The 21,057-nt window shown below is 37.9% G+C and overlaps 2 pseudogenes; both read right to left on the reverse strand.

Annotated features, from left to right (window-relative positions):
• Window positions 1–19,969: 19,969 nt before the first annotated feature.
• LOC131351432 (U2 spliceosomal RNA) lies at window positions 19,970–20,181 on the reverse strand (annotated as a pseudogene).
• Window positions 20,182–20,922: 741 nt separating this feature from the next.
• LOC131351428 (U5 spliceosomal RNA) lies at window positions 20,923–21,043 on the reverse strand (annotated as a pseudogene).
• Window positions 21,044–21,057: the final 14 nt, after the last annotated feature.

The raw sequence follows: 21,057 nt of genomic DNA on the forward strand, positions 1-21,057 counted from the left end.
ATACTCCATGAAAAATCACTTAACAATGTCAACTTTGAAGATTTTTCATCGAACTGGTTAAGTTCCTGCCTCGGAGCAGTGTGCTCTCTGCATTGTGCTTCTCTGGCGCTGAAAATGCGATTCCGCAAGTCTCAGCGCTCTACGAGCAAGGGAAAGCGGTTTTTCAGACAATCGCTTGTGTGCAGCTGAATGGGGCAGTTTTCTTTGACTTTTTTTCACATGTATGGGGTCGACTAAGATATGAAGTGTGATTGTTTACTTTAAAATGCCAAAATTCATAAGAAACAGTGGAACGTCAAAAAAATATGAATTTTGATATGAAATATGATTTTTTTCATCAAAGTGCAAAAATTCATAAGAAACATGGAAAAAGTGATACTCCATGAAAAATCACTTAACAATGTCAACTTTGAAGATTTTTCATCGAACTGGTTAAGTTCCTGCCTCGGAGCAGTGTCCTCTCTGCATTGTGCTTCTCTGGCGCTGAAAATGCGATTCCGCAAGTCTCAGCGCTCTACGAGCAAGGGAAAGCGGTTTTTCAGACAATCGCTTGTGTGCAGCTGAATGGGGCAGTTTTCTTTGACTTTTTTCACATGTATGGGGTCGACTAAGATATGAAATGTGATTGTTTACTTTAAAATGCCAAAATTCATAAGAAACAGTGGAAAGTCAAAAAAATATGAATTTTGATATGAAATATGATTTTTTTCATCAAAGTGCAAAAATTCATAAGAAACATGGAAAAAGTGATACTCCATGATAATTCGCTTAACAAAGTCAACTTTCAAGATTTTTCATCGAACTGGCTCGTTTCCTGCCTCGGAGTAGTGTCCTCTCTGCATTGTGCTTCTCTGGCGCTGAAAATGCGATTCCGCAAGTCTCAGCGCTCTACGAGCAAGGGAAAGCGGTTTTTCAGACAATCGCTTGTGTGCAGCTGAATGGGGCAGTTTTCTTTGACTTTTTTCACATGTATGGGGTCGACTAAGATATGAAATGTGATTGTTTACTTTAAAATGCCAAAATTCATAAGAAACAGTGGAAAGTCAAAAAAATATGAATTTTGATATGAAATATGATTTTTTTCATCAAAGTGCAAAAATTCATAAGAAACATGGAAAAAGTGATACTCCATGAAAAATCACTTAACAATGTCAACTTTGAAGATTTTTCATCGAACTGGTTAAGTTCCTGCCTCGGAGCAGTGTGCTCTCTGCATTGTGCTTCTCTGGCGCTGAAAATGCGATTCCGCAAGTCTCAGCGCTCTACGAGCAAGGGAAAGCGGTTTTTCAGACAATCGCTTGTGTGCAGCTGAATGGGGCAGTTTTCTTTGACTTTTTTCACATGTATGGGGTCGACTAAGATATGAAATGTGATTGTTTACTTTAAAATGCCAAAATTCATAAGAAACAGTGGAAAGTCAAAAAAATATGAATTTTGATATGAAATATGATTTTTTTCATCAAAGTGCAAAAATTCATAAGAAACATGGAAAAAGTGATACTCCATGAAAAATCACTTAACAATGTCAACTTTGAAGATTTTTCATCGAACTGGTTAAGTTCCTGCCTCGGAGCAGTGTCCTCTCTGCATTGTGCTTCTCTGGCGCTGAAAATGCGATTCCGCAAGTCTCAGCGCTCTACGAGCAAGGGAAAGCGGTTTTTCAGACAATCGCTTGTGTGCAGCTGAATGGGGCAGTTTTCTTTGACTTTTTTCACATGTATGGGGTCGACTAAGATATGAAATGTGATTGTTTACTTTAAAATGCCAAAATTCATAAGAAACAATGGAAAGTCAAAAAAATATGAATTTTGATATGAAATATGATTTTTTTCATCAAAGTGCAAAAATTCATAAGAAACATGGAAAAAGTGATACTCCATGAAAAATCACTTAACAATGTCAACTTTGAAGATTTTTCATCGAACTGGTGAAGTTCCTGCCTCGGAGCAGTGTGCTCTCTGCATTGTGCTTCTCTGGCGCTGAAAATGCGATTCCGCAAGTCTCAGCGCTCTACGAGCAAGGGAAAGCGGTTTTTCAGACAATCGCTTGTGTGCAGCTGAATGGGGCAGTTTTCTTTGACTTTTTTCACATGTATGGGGTCGACTAAGATATGAAATGTGATTGTTTACTTTAAAATGCCAAAATTCATAAGAAACAGTGGAAAGTCAAAAAAATATGAATTTTGATATGAAATATGATTTTTTTCATCAAAGTGCAAAAATTCATAAGAAACATGGAAAAAGTGATACTCCATGAAAAATCACTTAACAATGTCAACTTTGAAGATTTTTCATCGAACTGGTTAAGTTCCTGCCTCGGAGTAGTGTGCTCTCTGCATTGTGCTTCTCTGGCGCTGAAAATGCGATTCCGCAAGTCTCAGCGCTCTACGAGCAAGGGAAAGCGGTTTTTCAGACAATCGCTTGTGTGCAGCTGAATGGGGCAGTTTTCTTTGACTTTTTTCACATGTATGGGGTCGACTAAGATATGAAATGTGATTGTTTACTTTAAAATGCCAAAATTCATAAGAAACAGTGGAAAGTCAAAAAAATATGAATTTTGATATGAAATATGATTTTTTTCATCAAAGTGCAAAAATTCATAAGAAACATGGAAAAAGTGATACTCCATGAAAAATCACTTAACAATGTCAACTTTGAAGATTTTTCATCGAACTGGTTAAGTTCCTGCCTCGGAGCAGTGTGCTCTCTGCATTGTGCTTCTCTGGCGCTGAAAATGCGATTCCGCAAGTCTCAGCGCTCTACGAGCAAGGGAAAGCGGTTTTTCAGACAATCGCTTGTGTGCAGCTGAATGGGGCAGTTTTCTTTGACTTTTTTCACATGTATGGGGTCGACTAAGATATGAAATGTGATTGTTTACTTTAAAATGCCAAAATTCATAAGAAACAGTGGAAAGTCAAAAAAATATGAATTTTGATATGAAATATGATTTTTTTCATCAAAGTGCAAAAATTCATAAGAAACATGGAAAAAGTGATACTCCATGATAATTCGCTTAACAAAGTCAACTTTCAAGATTTTTCATCGAACTGGCTCGTTTCCTGCCTCGGAGCAGTGTCCTCTCTGCATTGTGCTTCTCTGGCGCTGAAAATGCGATTCCGCAAGTCTCAGCGCTCTACGAGCAAGGGAAAGCGGTTTTTCAGACAATCGCTTGTGTGCAGCTGAATGGGGCAGTTTTCTTTGACTTTTTTCACATGTATGGGGTCGACTAAGATATGAAATGTGATTGTTTACTTTAAAATGCCAAAATTCATAAGAAACAGTGGAAAGTCAAAAAAATATGAATTTTGATATGAAATATGATTTTTTTCATCAAAGTGCAAAAATTCATAAGAAACATGGAAAAAGTGATACTCCATGAAAAATCACTTAACAATGTCAACTTTGAAGATTTTTCATCGAACTGGTTAAGTTCCTGCCTCGGAGCAGTGTGCTCTCTGCATTGTGCTTCTCTGGCGCTGAAAATGCGATTCCGCAAGTCTCAGCGCTCTACGAGCAAGGGAAAGCGGTTTTTCAGACAATCGCTTGTGTGCAGCTGAATGGGGCAGTTTTCTTTGACTTTTTTCACATGTATGGGGTCGACTAAGATATGAAATGTGATTGTTTACTTTAAAATGCCAAAATTCATAAGAAAAAGTGGAAAGTCAAAAAAATATGAATTTTGATATGAAATATGATTTTTTTCATCAAAGTGCAAAAATTCATAAGAAACATGGAAAAAGTGATACTCCATGATAATTCGCTTAACAAAGTCAACTTTCAAGATTTTTCATCGAACTGGCTCGTTTCCTGCCTCGGAGCAGTGTCCTCTCTGCATTGTGCTTCTCTGGCGCTGAAAATGCGATTCCGCAAGTCTCAGCGCTCTACGAGCAAGGGAAAGCGGTTTTTCAGACAATCGCTTGTGTGCAGCTGAATGGGGCAGTTTTCTTTGACTTTTTTCACATGTATGGGGTCGACTAAGATATGAAATGTGATTGTTTACTTTAAAATGCCAAAATTCATAAGAAACAGTGGAAAGTCAAAAAAATATGAATTTTGATATGAAATATGATTTTTTTCATCAAAGTGCAAAAATTCATAAGAAACATGGAAAAAGTGATACTCCATGAAAAATCACTTAACAATGTCAACTTTGAAGATTTTTCATCGAACTGGTTAAGTTCCTGCCTCGGAGCAGTGTGCTCTCTGCATTGTGCTTCTCTGGCGCTGAAAATGCGATTCCGCAAGTCTCAGCGCTCTACGAGCAAGGGAAAGCGGTTTTTCAGACAATCGCTTGTGTGCAGCTGAATGGGGCAGTTTTCTTTGACTTTTTTCACATGTATGGGGTCGACTAAGATATGAAATGTGATTGTTTACTTTAAAATGCCAAAATTCATAAGAAACAGTGGAAAGTCAAAAAAAATATGAATTTTGATATGAAATATGATTTTTTTCATCAAAGTGCAAAAATTCATAAGAAACATGGAAAAAGTGATACTCCATGAAAAATCACTTAACAATGTCAACTTTGAAGATTTTTCATCGAACTGGTTAAGTTCCTGCCTCGGAGCAGTGTGCTCTCTGCATTGTGCTTCTCTGGCGCTGAAAATGCGATTCCGCAAGTCTCAGCGCTCTACGAGCAAGGGAAAGCGGTTTTTCAGACAATCGCTTGTGTGCAGCTGAATGGGGCAGTTTTCTTTGACTTTTTTCACATGTATGGGGTCGACTAAGATATGAAATGTGATTGTTTACTTTAAAATGCCAAATTCTTAAGAAACAGTGGAAAGTCAAAAAAAATATGAATTTTTATATGAAATATGATTTTTTTCATCAAAGTGCAAAAATTCATAAGAAACATGGAAAAAGTGATACTCCATGAAAAATCACTTAACAATGTCAACTTTGAAGATTTTCATCGAACTGGTTAAGTTCCTGCCTCGGAGCAGTGTCCTCTCTGCATTGTGCATCTCTGGCGCTGAAAATGCGATTCCGCAAGTCTCAGCGCTCTACGAGCAAGGGAAAGCGGTTTTTCAGACAATCGCTTGTGTGCAGCTGAATGGGGCAGATTTCTTTGACTTTTTTCACATGTATGGGGTCGACTAAGATATGAAATGTGATTGTTTACTTTAAAATGCCAAAATTCATAAGAAACAGTGGAAAGTCAAAAAAATATGAATTTTGATATGAAATATGATTTTTTTCATCAAAGTGCAAAAATTCATAAGAAACATGGAAAAAGTGATACTCCATGAAAAATCACTTAACAATGTCAACTTTGAAGATTTTTCATCGAACTGGTTAAGTTCCTGCCTCGGAGCAGTGTGCTCTCTGCATTGTGCTTCTCTGGCGCTGAAAATGCGATTCCGCAAGTCTCAGCGCTCTACGAGCAAGGGAAAGCGGTTTTTCAGACAATCGCTTGTGTGCAGCTGAATGGGGCAGTTTTCTTTGACTTTTTTCACATGTATGGTGTCGACTAAGATATGAAATGTGATTGTTTACTTTAAAATGCCAAAATTCATAAGAAACAGTGGAAAGTCAAAAAAATATGAATTTTGATATGAAATATGATTTTTTTCATCAAAGTGCAACAATTCATCAGAAACATGGAAAAAGTGATACTCCATGATAATTCGCTTAACAAAGTCAACTTTCAAGATTTTTCATCGAACTGGCTCGTTTCCTGCCTCGGAGTAGTGTCCTCTCTGCATTGTGCTTCTCTGGCGCTGAAAATGCGATTCCGCAAGTCTCAGCGCTCTACGAGCAAGGGAAAGCGGTTTTTCAGACAATCGCTTGTGTGCAGCTGAATGGGGCAGTTTTCTTTGACTTTTTTCACATGTATGGGGTCGACTAAGATATGAAATGTGATTGTTTACTTTAAAATGCCAAAATTCATAAGAAACAGTGGAAAGTCAAAAAAATATGAATTTTGATATGAAATATGATTTTTTTCATCAAAGTGCAAAAATTCATGAGAAACATGGAAAAAGTGATACTCCATGATAAATCACTTAACAATGTCAACTTTGAAGATTTTTCATCGAACTGGTTAAGTTCCTGCCTCGGAGCAGTGTGCTCTCTGCATTGTGCTTCTCTGGCGCTGAAAATGCGATTCCGCAAGTCTCAGCGCTCTACGAGCAAGGGAAAGCGGTTTTTCAGACAATCGCTTGTGTGCAGCTGAATGGGGCAGTTTTCTTTGACTTTTTTCACATGTATGGGGTCGACTAAGATATGAAATGTGATTGTTTACTTTAAAATGCCAAAATTCATAAGAAACAGTGGAAAGTAAAAAAAATATGAATTTTGATATGAAATATGATTTTTTTCATCAAAGTGCAAAAATTCATAAGAAACATGGAAAAAGTGATACTCCATGAAAAATCACTTAACAATGTCAACTTTGAAGATTTTTCATCGAACTGGTTAAGTTCCTGCCTCGGAGCAGTGTGCTCTCTGCATTGTGCTTCTCTGGCGCTCAAAATGCGATTCCGCAAGTCTCAGCGCTCTACGAGCAAGGGAAAGCGTTTTTTCAGACAATCGCTTGTGTGCAGCTGAATGGGGCAGTTTTCTTTGACTTTTTTTCACATGTATGGGGTCCACTAAGATATGAAATGTGATTGTTTACTTTAAAATGCCAAAATTCATAAGAAACAGTGGAACGTCAAAAAAATATGAATTTTGATATGAAATATGATTTTTTTCATCAAAGTGCAAAAATTCATAAGAAACATGGAAAAAGTGATACTTCATGAAAAATCACTTAACAATGTCAACTTTGAAGATTTTTCATCGAACTGGTTAAGTTCCTGCCTCGGAGCAGTGTCCTCTCTGCTTTGTGCTTCTCTGGCGCTGAAAATGCGATTCCGCAAGTCTCAGCGCTCTACGAGCAAGGGAAAGCGTTTTTTCAGACAATCGCTTGTGTGCAGCTGAATGGGGCAGTTTTCTTTGACTTTTTTTCACATGTATGGGGTCCACTAAGATATGAAATGTGATTGTTTACTTTAAAATGCCAAAATTCATAAGAAACAGTGGAAAGTCAAAAAAATATGAATTTTGATATGAAATATGATTTTTTTCATCAAAGTGCAACAATTCATCAGAAACATGGAAAAAGTGATACTCCATGATAATTCGCTTAACAAAGTCAACTTTCAAGATTTTTCATCGAACTGGCTCGTTTCCTGCCTCGGAGTAGTGTCCTCTCTGCATTGTGCTTCTCTGGCGCTGAAAATGCGATTCCGCAAGTCTCAGCGCTCTACGAGCAAGGGAAAGCGGTTTTTCAGACAATCGCTTGTGTGCAGCTGAATGGGGCAGTTTTCTTTGACTTTTTTCACATGTATGGGGTCGACTAAGATATGAAATGTGATTGGTTACTTTAAAATGCCAAAATTCATAAGAAAAAGTGGAAAGTCAAAAACACATGAATTTTGATATGAAATATGATTTTTTTCATCAAAGTGCAAAAATTCATAAGAAACATGGAAAACGTGATACTCCATGAAAAATCACTTAACAATGTCAACTTTGAAGATTTTTCATCGAACTGGTTAAGTTCCTGCCTCGGAGCAGTGTGCTCTCTGCATTGTGCTTCTCTGGCGCTGAAAATGCGATTCCGCAAGTCTCAGCGCTCTACGAGCAAGGGAAAGCGGTTTTTCAGACAATCGCTTGTGTGCAGCTGAATGGGGCAGTTTTCTTTGACTTTTTTCACATGTATGGGGTCGACTAAGATATGAAATGTGATTGTTTACTTTAAAATGCCAAAATTCATAAGAAACAGTGGAAAGTCAAAAAAATATGAATTTTGATATGAAATATGATTTTTTTCATCAAAGTGCAAAAATTCATAAGAAACATGGAAAAAGTGATACTCCATGAAAAATCACTTAACAATGTCAACTTTGAAGATTTTTCATCGAACTGGTGAAGTTCCTGCCACGGAGTAGTGTCCTCTCTGCATTGTGCTTCTCTGGCGCTGAAAATGCGATTCCCCAAGTCTCAGCGCTCTACGAGCAAGGGAAAGCGGTTTTTCAGACAATCGCTTGTGTGCAGCTGAATGGGGCAGTTTTCTTTGACTTTTTTCACATGTATGGGGTCGACTAAGATATGAAATGTGATTGGTTACTTTAAAATGCCAAAATTCATAAGAAAAAGTGGAAAGTCAAAAACATATGAATTTTGATATGAAATATGATTTTTTTCATCAAAGTGCAAAAATTCATAAGAAACATGGAAAAAGTGATACTCCATGAAAAATCACTTAACAATGTCAACTTTGAAGATTTTTCATCGAACTGGTGAAGTTCCTGCCTCGGAGCAGTGTGCTCTCTGCATTGTGCTTCTCTGGCGCTGAAAATGCGTTTCCGCAAGTCTCAGCGCTCTACGAGCAAGGGAAAGCGGTTTTTCAGACAATCGCTTGTGTGCAGCTGAATGGGGCAGTTTTCTTTGACTTTTTTCACATGTATGGGGTCGACTAAGATATGAAATGTGATTGTTTACTTTAAAATGCCAAAATTCATAAGAAAAAGTGGAAAGTCAAAAAAATATGAATTTTGATATGAAATATGATTTTTTTCATCAAAGTGCAAAAATTCATAAGAAACATGGAAAAAGTGATACTCCATGATAATTCGCTTAACAAAGTCAACTTTCCAGATTTTTCATCGAACTGGCTCGTTTCCTGCCTCGGAGCAGTGTCCTCTCTGCATAGTGCTTCTCTGGCGCTGAAAATGCGATTCCGCAAGTCTCAGCGCTCTACGAGCAAGGGAAAGCGGTTTTTCAGACAATCGCTTGTGTGCAGCTGAATGGGGCAGTTTTCTTTGACTTTTTTCACATGTATGGGGTCGACTAAGATATGAAATGTGATTGTTTACTTTAAAATGCCAAAATTCATAAGAAACAGTGGAAAGTAAAAAAAATATGGTTTGATATGAAATATGATTTTTTTCATCAATGTGCAAAAATTCATAAGAAACATGGAAAAAGTGATACTCCATGAAAAATCACTTAACAATGTCAACTTTGAAGACTTTTCATCGAACTGGTTAAGTTCCTGCCTCGGAGCAGTGTGCTCTCTGCATTGTGCTTCTCTGGCGCTGAAAATGCGATTCCGCAAGTCTCAGCGCTCTACGAGCAAGGGAAAGCGTTTTTTCAGACAATCGCTTGTGTGCAGCTGAATGGGGCAGTTTTCTTTGACTTTTTTTCACATGTATAGGGTCCACTAAGATATGAAATGTGATTGTTTACTTTAAAATGCCAAAATTCATAAGAAACAGTGGAATGTCAAAAAAATATGAATTTTGATATGAAATATGATTTTTTTCATCAAAGTGCAACAATTCATCAGAAACATGGAAAAAGTGATACTCCATGATCATTCGCTTAACAAAGTCAACTTTCAAGATTTTTCATCGAACTGGCTCGTTTCCTGCCTCGGAGCAGTGTCCTCTCTGCATTGTGCTTCTCTGGCGCTGAAAATGCGATTCCGCAAGTCTCAGCGCTCTACGAGCAAGGGAAAGCGGTTTTTCAGACAATCGCTTGTGTGCAGCTGAATGGGGCAGTTTTCTTTGACTTTTTTCACATGTATGGGGTCGACTAAGATATGAAATGTGATTGGTTACTTTAAAATGCCAAAATTCATAAGAAAAAGTGGAAAGTCAAAAACACATGAATTTTGATATGAAATATGATTTTTTTCATCAAAGTGCAAAAATTCATAAGAAACATGGAAAACGTGATACTCCATGAAAAATCACTTAACAATGTCAACTTTGAAGATTTTTCATCGAACTGGTTAAGTTCCTGCCTCGGAGCAGTGTGCTCTCTGCATTGTGCTTCTCTGGCGCTGAAAATGCGATTCCGCAAGTCTCAGCGCTCTACGAGCAAGGGAAAGCGGTTTTTCAGACAATCGCTTGTGTGCAGCTGAATGGGGCAGTTTTCTTTGACTTTTTTCACATGTATGGGGTCGACTAAGATATGAAATGTGATTGTTTACTTTAAAATGCCAAAATTCATAAGAAACAGTGGAAAGTCAAAAAAATATGAATTTTGATATGAAATATGATTTTTTTCATCAAAGTGCAAAAATTCATAAGAAACATGGAAAAAGTGATACTCCATGAAAAATCACTTAACAATGTCAACTTTGAAGATTTTTCATCGAACTGGTGAAGTTCCTGCCACGGAGTAGTGTCCTCTCTGCATTGTGCTTCTCTGGCGCTGAAAATGCGATTCCCCAAGTCTCAGCGCTCTACGAGCAAGGGAAAGCGGTTTTTCAGACAATCGCTTGTGTGCAGCTGAATGGGGCAGTTTTCTTTGACTTTTTTCACATGTATGGGGTCGACTAAGATATGAAATGTGATTGGTTACTTTAAAATGCCAAAATTCATAAGAAAAAGTGGAAAGTCAAAAACATATGAATTTTGATATGAAATATGATTTTTTTCATCAAAGTGCAAAAATTCATAAGAAACATGGAAAAAGTGATACTCCATGAAAAATCACTTAACAATGTCAACTTTGAAGATTTTTCATCGAACTGGTGAAGTTCCTGCCTCGGAGCAGTGTGCTCTCTGCATTGTGCTTCTCTGGCGCTGAAAATGCGTTTCCGCAAGTCTCAGCGCTCTACGAGCAAGGGAAAGCGGTTTTTCAGACAATCGCTTGTGTGCAGCTGAATGGGGCAGTTTTCTTTGACTTTTTTCACATGTATGGGGTCGACTAAGATATGAAATGTGATTGTTTACTTTAAAATGCCAAAATTCATAAGAAAAAGTGGAAAGTCAAAAAAATATGAATTTTGATATGAAATATGATTTTTTTCATCAATGTGCAAAAATTCATAAGAAACATGGAAAAAGTGATACTCCATGATAATTCGCTTAACAAAGTCAACTTTCCAGATTTTTCATCGAACTGGCTCGTTTCCTGCCTCGGAGCAGTGTCCTCTCTGCATAGTGCTTCTCTGGCGCTGAAAATGCGATTCCGCAAGTCTCAGCGCTCTACGAGCAAGGGAAAGCGGTTTTTCAGACAATCGCTTGTGTGCAGCTGAATGGGGCAGTTTTCTTTGACTTTTTTCACATGTATGGGGTCGACTAAGATATGAAATGTGATTGTTTACTTTAAAATGCCAAATTCATAAGAATCAGAGGAAAGTCAAAAAAATATGGTTTGATATGAAATATGATTTTTTTTCATCAAAGTGCAAAAATTCATAAGAAACATGGAAAAAGTGATACTCCATGAAAAATGACTTAACAATGTGAACTTTGAAGATTTTTCGTCGAACTGGTTTAGTTCCTGCCTCGGAGCAGTGTGCTTTCTGCATTGTGCTTCTCTGGCGCTGAAAATGCGATTCCGCAAGTCTCAGCGCTCTACGAGCAAGGGAAAGCGGTTTTTCAGACAATCGCTTGTGTGCAGCTGAATGGGGCAGTTTTCTTTGACTTTTTTCACATGTATGGGGTCGACTAAGATATGAAATGTGATTGTTTACTTTAAAATGCCAAAATTCATAAGAAAAAGTGGAAAGTCAAAAAAATATGAATTTTGATATGAAATATGATTTTTTTCATCAAATTGCAAAAATTCATAAGAAACATGGAAAAAGTGATACTCCATGATAATTCGCTTAACAAAGTCAACTTTCAAGATTTTTCATCGAACTGGCTCGTTTCCTGCCTCGGAGCAGTGTCCTCTCTGCATTGTGCTTCTCTGGCGCTGAAAATGCGATTCCGCAAGTCTCAGCGCTCTACGAGCAAGGGAAAGCGGTTTTTCAGACAATCGCTTGTGTGCAGCTGAATGGGGCAGTTTTCTTTGACTTTTTTCACATATATGGGGTCGACTAAGATATGAAATATGATTGTTTACGTTAAAATGCCAAATTCGTAAGAATCAGAGGAAAGTCAAAAAAATATGGTTTGATATGAAATATGATTTTTTTCATCAAAGTGCAAAAATTCATAAGAAACATGGAAAAAGTGATACTCCATGAAAAATCACTTAATAATGTCAACTTTGAAGATTTTTCATCGAACTGGTTAAGTTCCTGCCTCGGAGCAGTGTGCTCTCTGCATTGTGCTTCTCTGGCGCTGAAAATGCGATTCCGCAAGTCTCAGCGCTCTACGAGCAAGGGAAAGCGGTTTTTCAGACAATCGCTTGTGTGCAGCTGAATGGGGCAGTTTTCTTTGACTTTTTTTACCTGTATGGAGTCGACTAAGATATGAAATGTGATTGTTTACTTTAAAATGCCAAATTCATAAGAAACAGTGGAAAGTAAAAAAAATATGGATTGATATGAAATATGATTTTTTTCATCAAAGTGAAAAATTCATAAGAAACATGGAAAAAGTGATACTCCATGATAATTCGCTTAACAAAGTCAACTTTCCAGATTTTTCATCGAACTGGCTCGTTTCCTGCCTCGGAGCAGTGTCCTCTCTGCATAGTGCTTCTCTGGCGCTGAAAATGCGATTCCGCAAGTCTCAGCGCTCTACGAGCAAGGGAAAGCGGTTTTTCAGACAATCGCTTGTGTGCAGCTGAATGGGGCAGTTTTCTTTGACTTTTTTCACATGTATGGGGTCGACTAAGATATGAAATGTGATTGTTTACTTTAAAATGCCAAATTCATAAGAATCAGAGGAAAGTCAAAAAAATATGGTTTGATATGAAATATGATTTTTTTTCATCATAGTGCAAAAATTCATAAGAAACATGGAAAATGTGATACTCCATGAAAAATGACTTAACAATGTGAACTTTGAAGATTTTTCGTCGAACTGGTTTAGTTCCTGCCTCGGAGCAGTGTGCTTTCTGCATTGTGCTTCTCTGGCGCTGAAAATGCGATTCTGCAAGTCTCAGCGCTCTACGAGCAAGGGAAAGCGGTTTTTCAGACAATCGCTTGTGTCCAGCTGAATGGGGCAGTTTTCTTTGACTTTTTTCACATGTACGCGGTCGACTAAGATATGAAATGTGATTGTTTACTTTAAAATGCCAATATTCATAAGAAACAGTGGAAAGTCAAAAAAATATGAAGTTTGATATGAAATATGATTTTTTTCATCAAAGTGCAAAAATTCATAAGAAACATGGAAAAAGTGATACTCCATGATAATTCGCTTAACAAAGTCAACTTTCAAGATTTTTCATCGAACTGGCTCGTTTCCTGCCTCGGAGCAGTGTCCTCTCTGCATTGTGCTTCTCTGGCGCTGAAAATGCGATTCCGCAATTCTCAGCGCTCTACGAGCAAGGGAAAGCGGTTTTTCAGACAATCGCTTGTGTGCAGCTGAATGGGGCAGTTTTCTTTGACTTTTTTCACATGTATGGGGTCGACTAAGATATGAAATGTGATTGTTTACTTTAAAATGCCAAAATTCATAAGAAACAGTGGAAATTCAAAATAATATGAATTTTGATATGAAATATGATTTTTTTCATCAAAGTGCAAAAATTCATAAGAAACATGGAAAAAGTGATACTCCATGATAATTCGCTTAACAAAGTCAACTTTCAAGATTTTTCATCGAACTGGCTCGTTTCCTGCCTCGGAGCAGTGTCCTCTATGCATTGTGATTCTCTGGCGCTGAAAATGCGATTCCGCAAGTCTCAGCGCTCTACGAGCAAGGGACAGCGGTTTTTCAGACAATCGCTTGTGGGCAGCTGAATGGGGCAGTTTTCTTTGACTTTTTTCACATGTATGGGGTCGACTAAGATATGAAATGTGATTGTTTATTTTAAAATGCCAAATTCTTAAGAAACAGTGGAAAGTCAAAAAAAATATGAATTTTGATATGAAATATGATTTTTTTCATCAAAGTGCAAAAATTCATAAGAAACATGGAAAAAGTGATACTCCATGAAAAATCACTTAACAATGTCAACTTTGAAGATTTTCATCGAACTGGTTAAGTTCCTGCCTCGGAGCAGTGTGCTCTCTGCATTGTGCTTCTCTGGCGCTGAAAATGCGATTCCGCAAGTCTCAGCGCTCTACGAGCAAGGGAAAGCGGTTTTTCAGACAATCGCTTGTGTGCAGCTGAATGGGGCAGTTTTCTTTGACTTTGTTCACATGTATGGGGTCGACTAAGATATGAAGTGTGATTGTTTACTTTAAAATGCCAAAATTCATAAGAAAAAGTGGAAAGTCAAAAAAATATGAATTTTGATATGAAATATGATTTTTTTCATCAAAGTGCAAAAATTCATAAGAAACATGGAAAAAGTGATACTCCATGATAATTCGCTTAACAAAGTCAACTTTCAAGATTTTTCATCGAACTGGTTAAGTTCCTGCCTCGGAGCAGTGTGCTCTCTGCATTGTGCTTCTCTGGCGCTGAAAATGCGATTCCGCAAGTCTCAGCGCTCTACGAGCAAGGGAAAGCGGTTTTTCAGACAATCGCTTGTGTGCAGCTGAATGGGGCAGTTTTCTTTGACGTTTTTCACATGTATGGGGTCGACTAAGATATGAAATGTGATTGTTTACTTTAAAATGCCAAATTCTTAAGAAACAGTGGAAAGTCAAAAAAAATATGAATTTTGATATGAAATATGATTTTTTTCATCAAAGTTCAAAAATTCATAAGAAACATGGAAAAAGTGATACTCCATGAAAAATCACTTAACAATGTCAACTTTGAAGATTTTTCATCGAACTGGTTAAGTTCCTGCCTCGGAGCAGTGTGCTCTCTGCATAGTGCTTCTCTGGCGCTGAAAATGCGATTCCGCAAGTCTCAGCGCTCTACGAGCAAGGGAAAGCGGTTTTTCAGACAATCGCTTGTGTGCAGCTGAATGGGGCAGTTTTCTTTGACTTTTTTCACCTGTATGGAGTCGACTAAGATATGAAATGTGATTGTTTACTTTAAAATGCCAAATTCATAAGAAACAGTGGAAAGTCAAAAAAATATGAATTTTGATATGAAATATGATTTTTTTCATCAAAGTGCAAAAATTCATAAGAAACATGGAAAAAGTGATACTCCATGAAAAATCACTTAACAATGTCAACTTTGAAGATTTTTCGTCGAACTGGTTTAGTTCCTGCCTCGGAGTAGTGTGCTCTCTGCATTGTGCTTCTCTGGCGCTGAAAATGCGATTCCGCAAGTCTCAGCGCTCTACGAGCAAGGGAAAGCGGTTTTTCAGACAATCGCTTGTGTGCAGCTGAATGGGGCAGTTTTCTTTGACTTTTTTCACATGTATGGGGTCGACTAAGATATGAAATGTGATTGTTTATTTTAAAATGCCAAATTCTTAAGAAACAGTGGAAAGTCAAAAAAAATATGAATTTTGATATGAAATATGATTTTTTTCATCAAAGTGCAAAAATTCATAAGAAACATGGAAAAAGTGATACTCCATGAAAAATCACTTAACAATGTCAACTTTGAAGATTTTTCATCGAACTGGTTAAGTTCCTGCCTCGGAGCAGTGTGCTCTCTGCATTGTGCTTCTCTGGCGCTGAAAATGCGATTCCGCAAGTCTCAGCGCTCTACGAGCAAGGGAAAGCGGTTTTTCAGACAATCGCTTGTGTGCAGCTGAATGGGGCAGTTTTCTTTGACGTTTTTCACATGTATGGGGTCGACTAAGATATGAAATGTGATTGTTTACTTTAAAATGCCAAAATTCATAAGAAACAGTGGAATGTCAAAAAAATATGAATTTTGATATGAAATATGATTTTTTTCATCAAAGTGCAAAAATTCATAAGAAACATGGAAAAAGTGATACTCCATGAAAAATCACTTAACAATGTCAACTTTGAAGATTTTCATCGAACTGGTTAAGTTCCTGCCTCGGAGCAGTGTGCTCTCTGCATTGTGCTTCTCTGGCGCTGAAAATGCGATTCCGCAAGTCTCAGCGCTCTACGAGCAAGGGAAAGCGGTTTTTCAGACAATCGCTTGTGTGCAGCTGAATGGGGCAGTTTTCTTTGACTTTGTTCACATGTATGGGGTCGACTAAGATATGAAGTGTGATTGTTTACTTTAAAATGCCAAAATTCATAAGAAAAAGTGGAAAGTCAAAAAAATATGAATTTTGATATGAAATATGATTTTTTTCATCAAAGTGCAAAAATTCATAAGAAACATGGAAAAAGTGATACTCCATGATAATTCGCTTAACAAAGTCAACTTTCAAGATTTTTCATCGAACTGGTTAAGTTCCTGCCTCGGAGCAGTGTGCTCTCTGCATAGTGCTTCTCTGGCGCTGAAAATGCGATTCCGCAAGTCTCAGCGCTCTACGAGCAAGGGAAAGCGGTTTTTCAGACAATCGCTTGTGTGCAGCTGAATGGGGCAGTTTTCTTTGACTTTGTTCACATGTATGGGGTCGACTAAGATATGAAGTGTGATTGTTTACTTTAAAATGCCAAAATTCATAAGAAACAGTGGAAAGTCAAAAAAATATGAATTTTGATATGAAATATGATTTTTTTCATCAAAGTGCAACAATTCATCAGAAACATGGAAAAAGTGATACTCCATGAAAAATCACTTAACAATGTCAACTTTGAAGATTTTTCGTCGAACTGGTTTAGTTCCTGCCTCGGAGTAGTGTGCTCTCTGCATTGTGCTTCTCTGGCGCTGAAAATGCGATTCCGCAAGTCTCAGCGCTCTACGAGCAAGGGAAAGCGGTTTTTCAGACAATCGCTTGTATGCAGCTGAATGGGGCAGTTTTCTTTGACTTTTTTCACCTGTATGGAGTCGACTAAGATATGAAATGGGATTGTTTACTTTAAAATGCCAAATTCATAAGAAACAGTGGAAAGTAAAAAAAATATGGTTTGATATGAAATATGATTTTTTTCATCAATGTGCAAAAATTCATAAGAAACATGGAAAAAGTGATACTCCATGAAAAATCACTTAACAATGTCAACTTTGAAGATTTTTCATCGAACTGGTTAAGTTCCTGCCTCGGAGCAGTGTGCTCTCTGCATTGTGCTTCTCTGGCGCTGAAAATGCGATTCCGCAAGTCTCAGCGCTCTACGAGCAAGGGAAAGCGGTTTTTCAGACAATCGCTTGTGTGCAGCTGAATGGGGCAGTTTTCTTTGACTTTTTTCACATGTATGGTGTCGACTAAGATATGAAATGTGATTGTTTACTTTAAAATGCCAAAATTCATAAGAAACAGTGGAAAGTCAAAAAAATATGAATTTTGATATGAAATATGATTTTTTTCATCAAAAAGCAACAATTCATCAGAAACATGGAAAAAGTGATACTCCATGAAAAATCACTTAACAATGTCAACTTTGAAGATTTTTCATCGAACTGGTGAAGTTCCTGCCACGGAGTAGTGTGCTCTCTGCATTGTGCTTCTCTGGCGCTGAAAATGCGATTCCGCAAGTCTCACCGCTCTACGAGCAAGGGAAAGCGGTTTTTCAGACAATCGCTTGTGGGCAGCTGAATGGGGCAGTTTTCTTTGACTTTTTTCACATGTATGGGGTCGACTAAGATATGAAATGTGATTGTTTACTTTAAAATGAAAAAAATTCATAAGAAACAGTGGAATGTCAAAAAAATATGAATTTTGATATGAAATATGATTTTTTTCATCAAATTGCAAAAATTCATAAGAAACATGGAAAAAGTGATACTCCATGATAATTCGCTTAAGAAAGTCAACTTTCAAGATTTTTCATCGAACTGGCTCGTTTCCTGCCTCGGAGTAGTGTCCTCTCTGCATTGTGCTTCTCTGGCGCTGAAAATGCGATTCCGCAAGTCTCAGCGCTCTACGAGCAAGGGAAAGCGGTTTTTCAGACAATCGCTTGTGTGCAGCTGAATGGGGCAGTTTTCTTTGACTTTTTTCACATGTATGGGGTCGACTATGATATGAAATGTGATTGTTTACTTTAAAATGCCAAATTCATAAGAAACAGTGGAAAGTCAAAAAAATATGAAGTTTGATATGAAATATGATTTTTTTCATCAAAGAGCAAAAATTCATAAGAAACATGGAAAAAGTGATACTCCATGATAATTCGCTTAACAAAGTCAACTTTCAAGATTTTTCATCGAACTGGCTCGTTTCCTGCCTCGGAGCAGTGTGCTCTCTGCATTGTGCTTCTCTGGCGCTGAAAATGCGATTCCGCAAGTCTCAGCGCTCTACGAGCAAGGGAAAGCGGTTTTTCAGACAATCGCTTGTGTGCAGCTGAATGGGGCAGTTTTCTTTGACTTTTTTCACATGTACGCGGTCGACTAAGATATGAAATGTGATTGTTTACTTTAAAATGCCAAAATTCATAAGAAACAGTGGAAAGTCAAAAAAATATGAAGTTTGATATGAAATATGATTTTTTTTCATCAAAGTGCAAAAATTCATAAGAAACATGGAAAAAGTGATTTTCCATGAAAAATCACTTAACAATGTCAACTTTGAAGATTTTTCATCGATCTGGTTAAGTTCCTGCCTCGGAGCAGTGTCCTCTCTGCATTGTGCTTCTCTGGCGCTGAAAATGCGATTCCGCAAGTCTCAGCGCTCTACGAGCAAGGGAAAGCGGTTTTTCAGACAATCGCTTGTGTGCAGCTGAATGGGGCAGTTTTCTTTGACTTTTTTCACATGTATGGGGTCGACTAAGATATGAAATGTGATTGTTTACTTTAAAATGCCAAAATTCATAAGAACGTCATAAAAAATTTGAATTTTGATATGAAATATGATTTTTTCCATCAAAGGCAACAGTTCATGAGAAACAGTTTTCTGTGACCTTTTCACGTTCAGGGTCAACTATGATATGAAATGTGATTGATTACTTTAAAATACCAAAATTCATGTGAAACATAGGAATGTGATAAAAATATGAATTTTGGTATTATTAGTCTTCTCAAGGCCAGACTAAGGATTGTAACGTAACAACAGACCAAGGCCAAAACGCCAGACCAGTGAACACAATAGATCCTAGCTAAAATGCCTGAGAAGCAATCCTACACAAACACCATTCCATCTATTCTCCTTCTCAAACCCAGTTAAAGCCCAAAACAAAACCAGAGAACACTTGATCTTAGCCTAAAGGACAAGATGCAATATACATTTATCTCCTCTGCTTAATAGACAGCCTCAGGCCACACCTATAAAGGCATGCATAAAGTCACATAATCAAATAAGACCCAACTCCTGGAAACTAACCCTTTAACACTGTAATATACACAGCTTTGCCAGAGCAAAGCTCTTAAAAATACATCAAGCTTATTTTTATTAATTCCTCTCTGTGGAAATCTTTAATAAAATAGGTAAGATTTATGCATGACTTAAGAGAAACCAGAGCTATAAAGGAAAAAAGCCAAATAGCCCCAGGAAACCCTTGTTGGAGAAACACAATGCTCGATGAGGGTAAGCCCGGCCCCTTTTGTTTTTTAATTCTTTTTTTTTTTATATCCTTTCCGTCACACTTGCCTTCTCAAAGCCAGACTAAGAAGTGCAGTGTGAATACAGTCACAGCCCAAAGCCAGACCAGAGAACGCTTGAACTTAGCCAAAAGGCCAAGAAGTAATAAACCTTTATCTATTCTGCTGAACAGGCAGCCTCAGGCCACACCTACACAGGCATGCATAAAGTCACACAACCAAATAAGACCCAACTCCTGGAAACTACCCATTGAACACAGCTTTGTCAGAGAAAAGCTCATTGACATCCCTCTCCACAGAAATCTTTAACAAAAGTTGAAAGATTTATGCATGACTTAAGAAAAACCAGAGCGAGAAAGAAAAGAAAAAAAAAAAAAAAAAAGGGCCAGCAGCACCAGGAAACCCTTGTCGGAGAAACACAATGCTCGATGAGGGTAAGGCCGGCCCCTTGGGTGGGTTGAGTGGAGAAAGGGTGGGGAAAGGTTGATGAGCAACAACTGACAGTGGTGAGCAGAACGAGGTGAAGATAGGCTAGGGAACAGGGCGGGTTGAATGCAGACATAATTTGGTAAGTAAGTAAGTAAGTAAGTAAGTAAATAAGTAAGTCAGTCAATCAGTAATTCAGTAATTGATTCTCCTTCATTTTACATCAGAAAACGGTGCACCAAGCCTGGAAGTACTGCAATACCTGGCCGATCCGCGGAGCGGATGTAGCATGCCCCTTTTCCGCCTCCCAGCTCTAAAAATCTGTTTAATATAGAGAACGTATGAGATATTAAACTAATAAGAACAGATTTTTTGTTCCAATCCAAGTCCTACCCATATTCATACCTAACCATTCACCTTCTCAAGGCCAGACTAAGGATTGCAACGTGAACTCAGACCAAGGCCAAATAGCCAGACCAGTGAACACAATAGATCCTAGGTAACAAGCCTGTTAAGCGATCCTACACAAACCCCATTCCATCTATTCTCCTTCTCAAACCCAGTCAAAGCCCAAAACCAGACCAGAGAACACTTGATCTTAGCCAAAAGGCCAAGAAGCAATATACATTTATCTCCTCGGCTTAACAGACAGCCTCAGGCCACACCTATACAGGCATGCGTAAAGTCAAAGAAGCAAATAAGACCCAACTCCTGGAAACTACCCATTGAACATTGAAACATACACAGCTTTGCCAAAGCAAAGCTCATAAAAATACATCAAACTCTGATATTCCTCTCCACAAAAATGTTTAAAAAAAAAAGTGAAAGATTTATGCAGGACAGAAACGAAACCAGAGCTATAAAGAAAGAAAGGCAACCAGCCCCAGGAAACCCTTGTCAGAGAAACACAATGCTCGATGAGGGTAAGGCCGGCCCCTTTTGTTTTTTAATTCTTTTTTTTTTATATCCTTTCCGTCACACTTGCCTTCTCAAAGCCAGACTAAGAAGTGCAATGTGAATACAGTCACAGCCCAAAGCCAGACCAAAGAACGCTTGAACTTAGCCAAAAGGCCAAGAAGCAATAAGCTTTTATCTCTTCCACCGAACAGACAGCCTCAGGCCACACCTATACAGGCATGCATAAAGTCACATAACCAAATAACACCCAACTCCTGGAAACTACCCATTGAACATTGAAGCATACACAGCTTTGCCAGAGCAAAGCTCATTGACGTCCCTCTCCACGGAAATCTTTAATAAAAGGCGAAAGATTTATGCATGACTTAAGAGAAACCAGAGCTACAAAGAAAAAAAGG

Source organism: Hemibagrus wyckioides, linkage group LG03, assembly GCF_019097595.1.
Source record: "Hemibagrus wyckioides isolate EC202008001 linkage group LG03, SWU_Hwy_1.0, whole genome shotgun sequence".
Lineage (NCBI taxonomy): Eukaryota > Metazoa > Chordata > Actinopteri > Siluriformes > Bagridae > Hemibagrus > Hemibagrus wyckioides.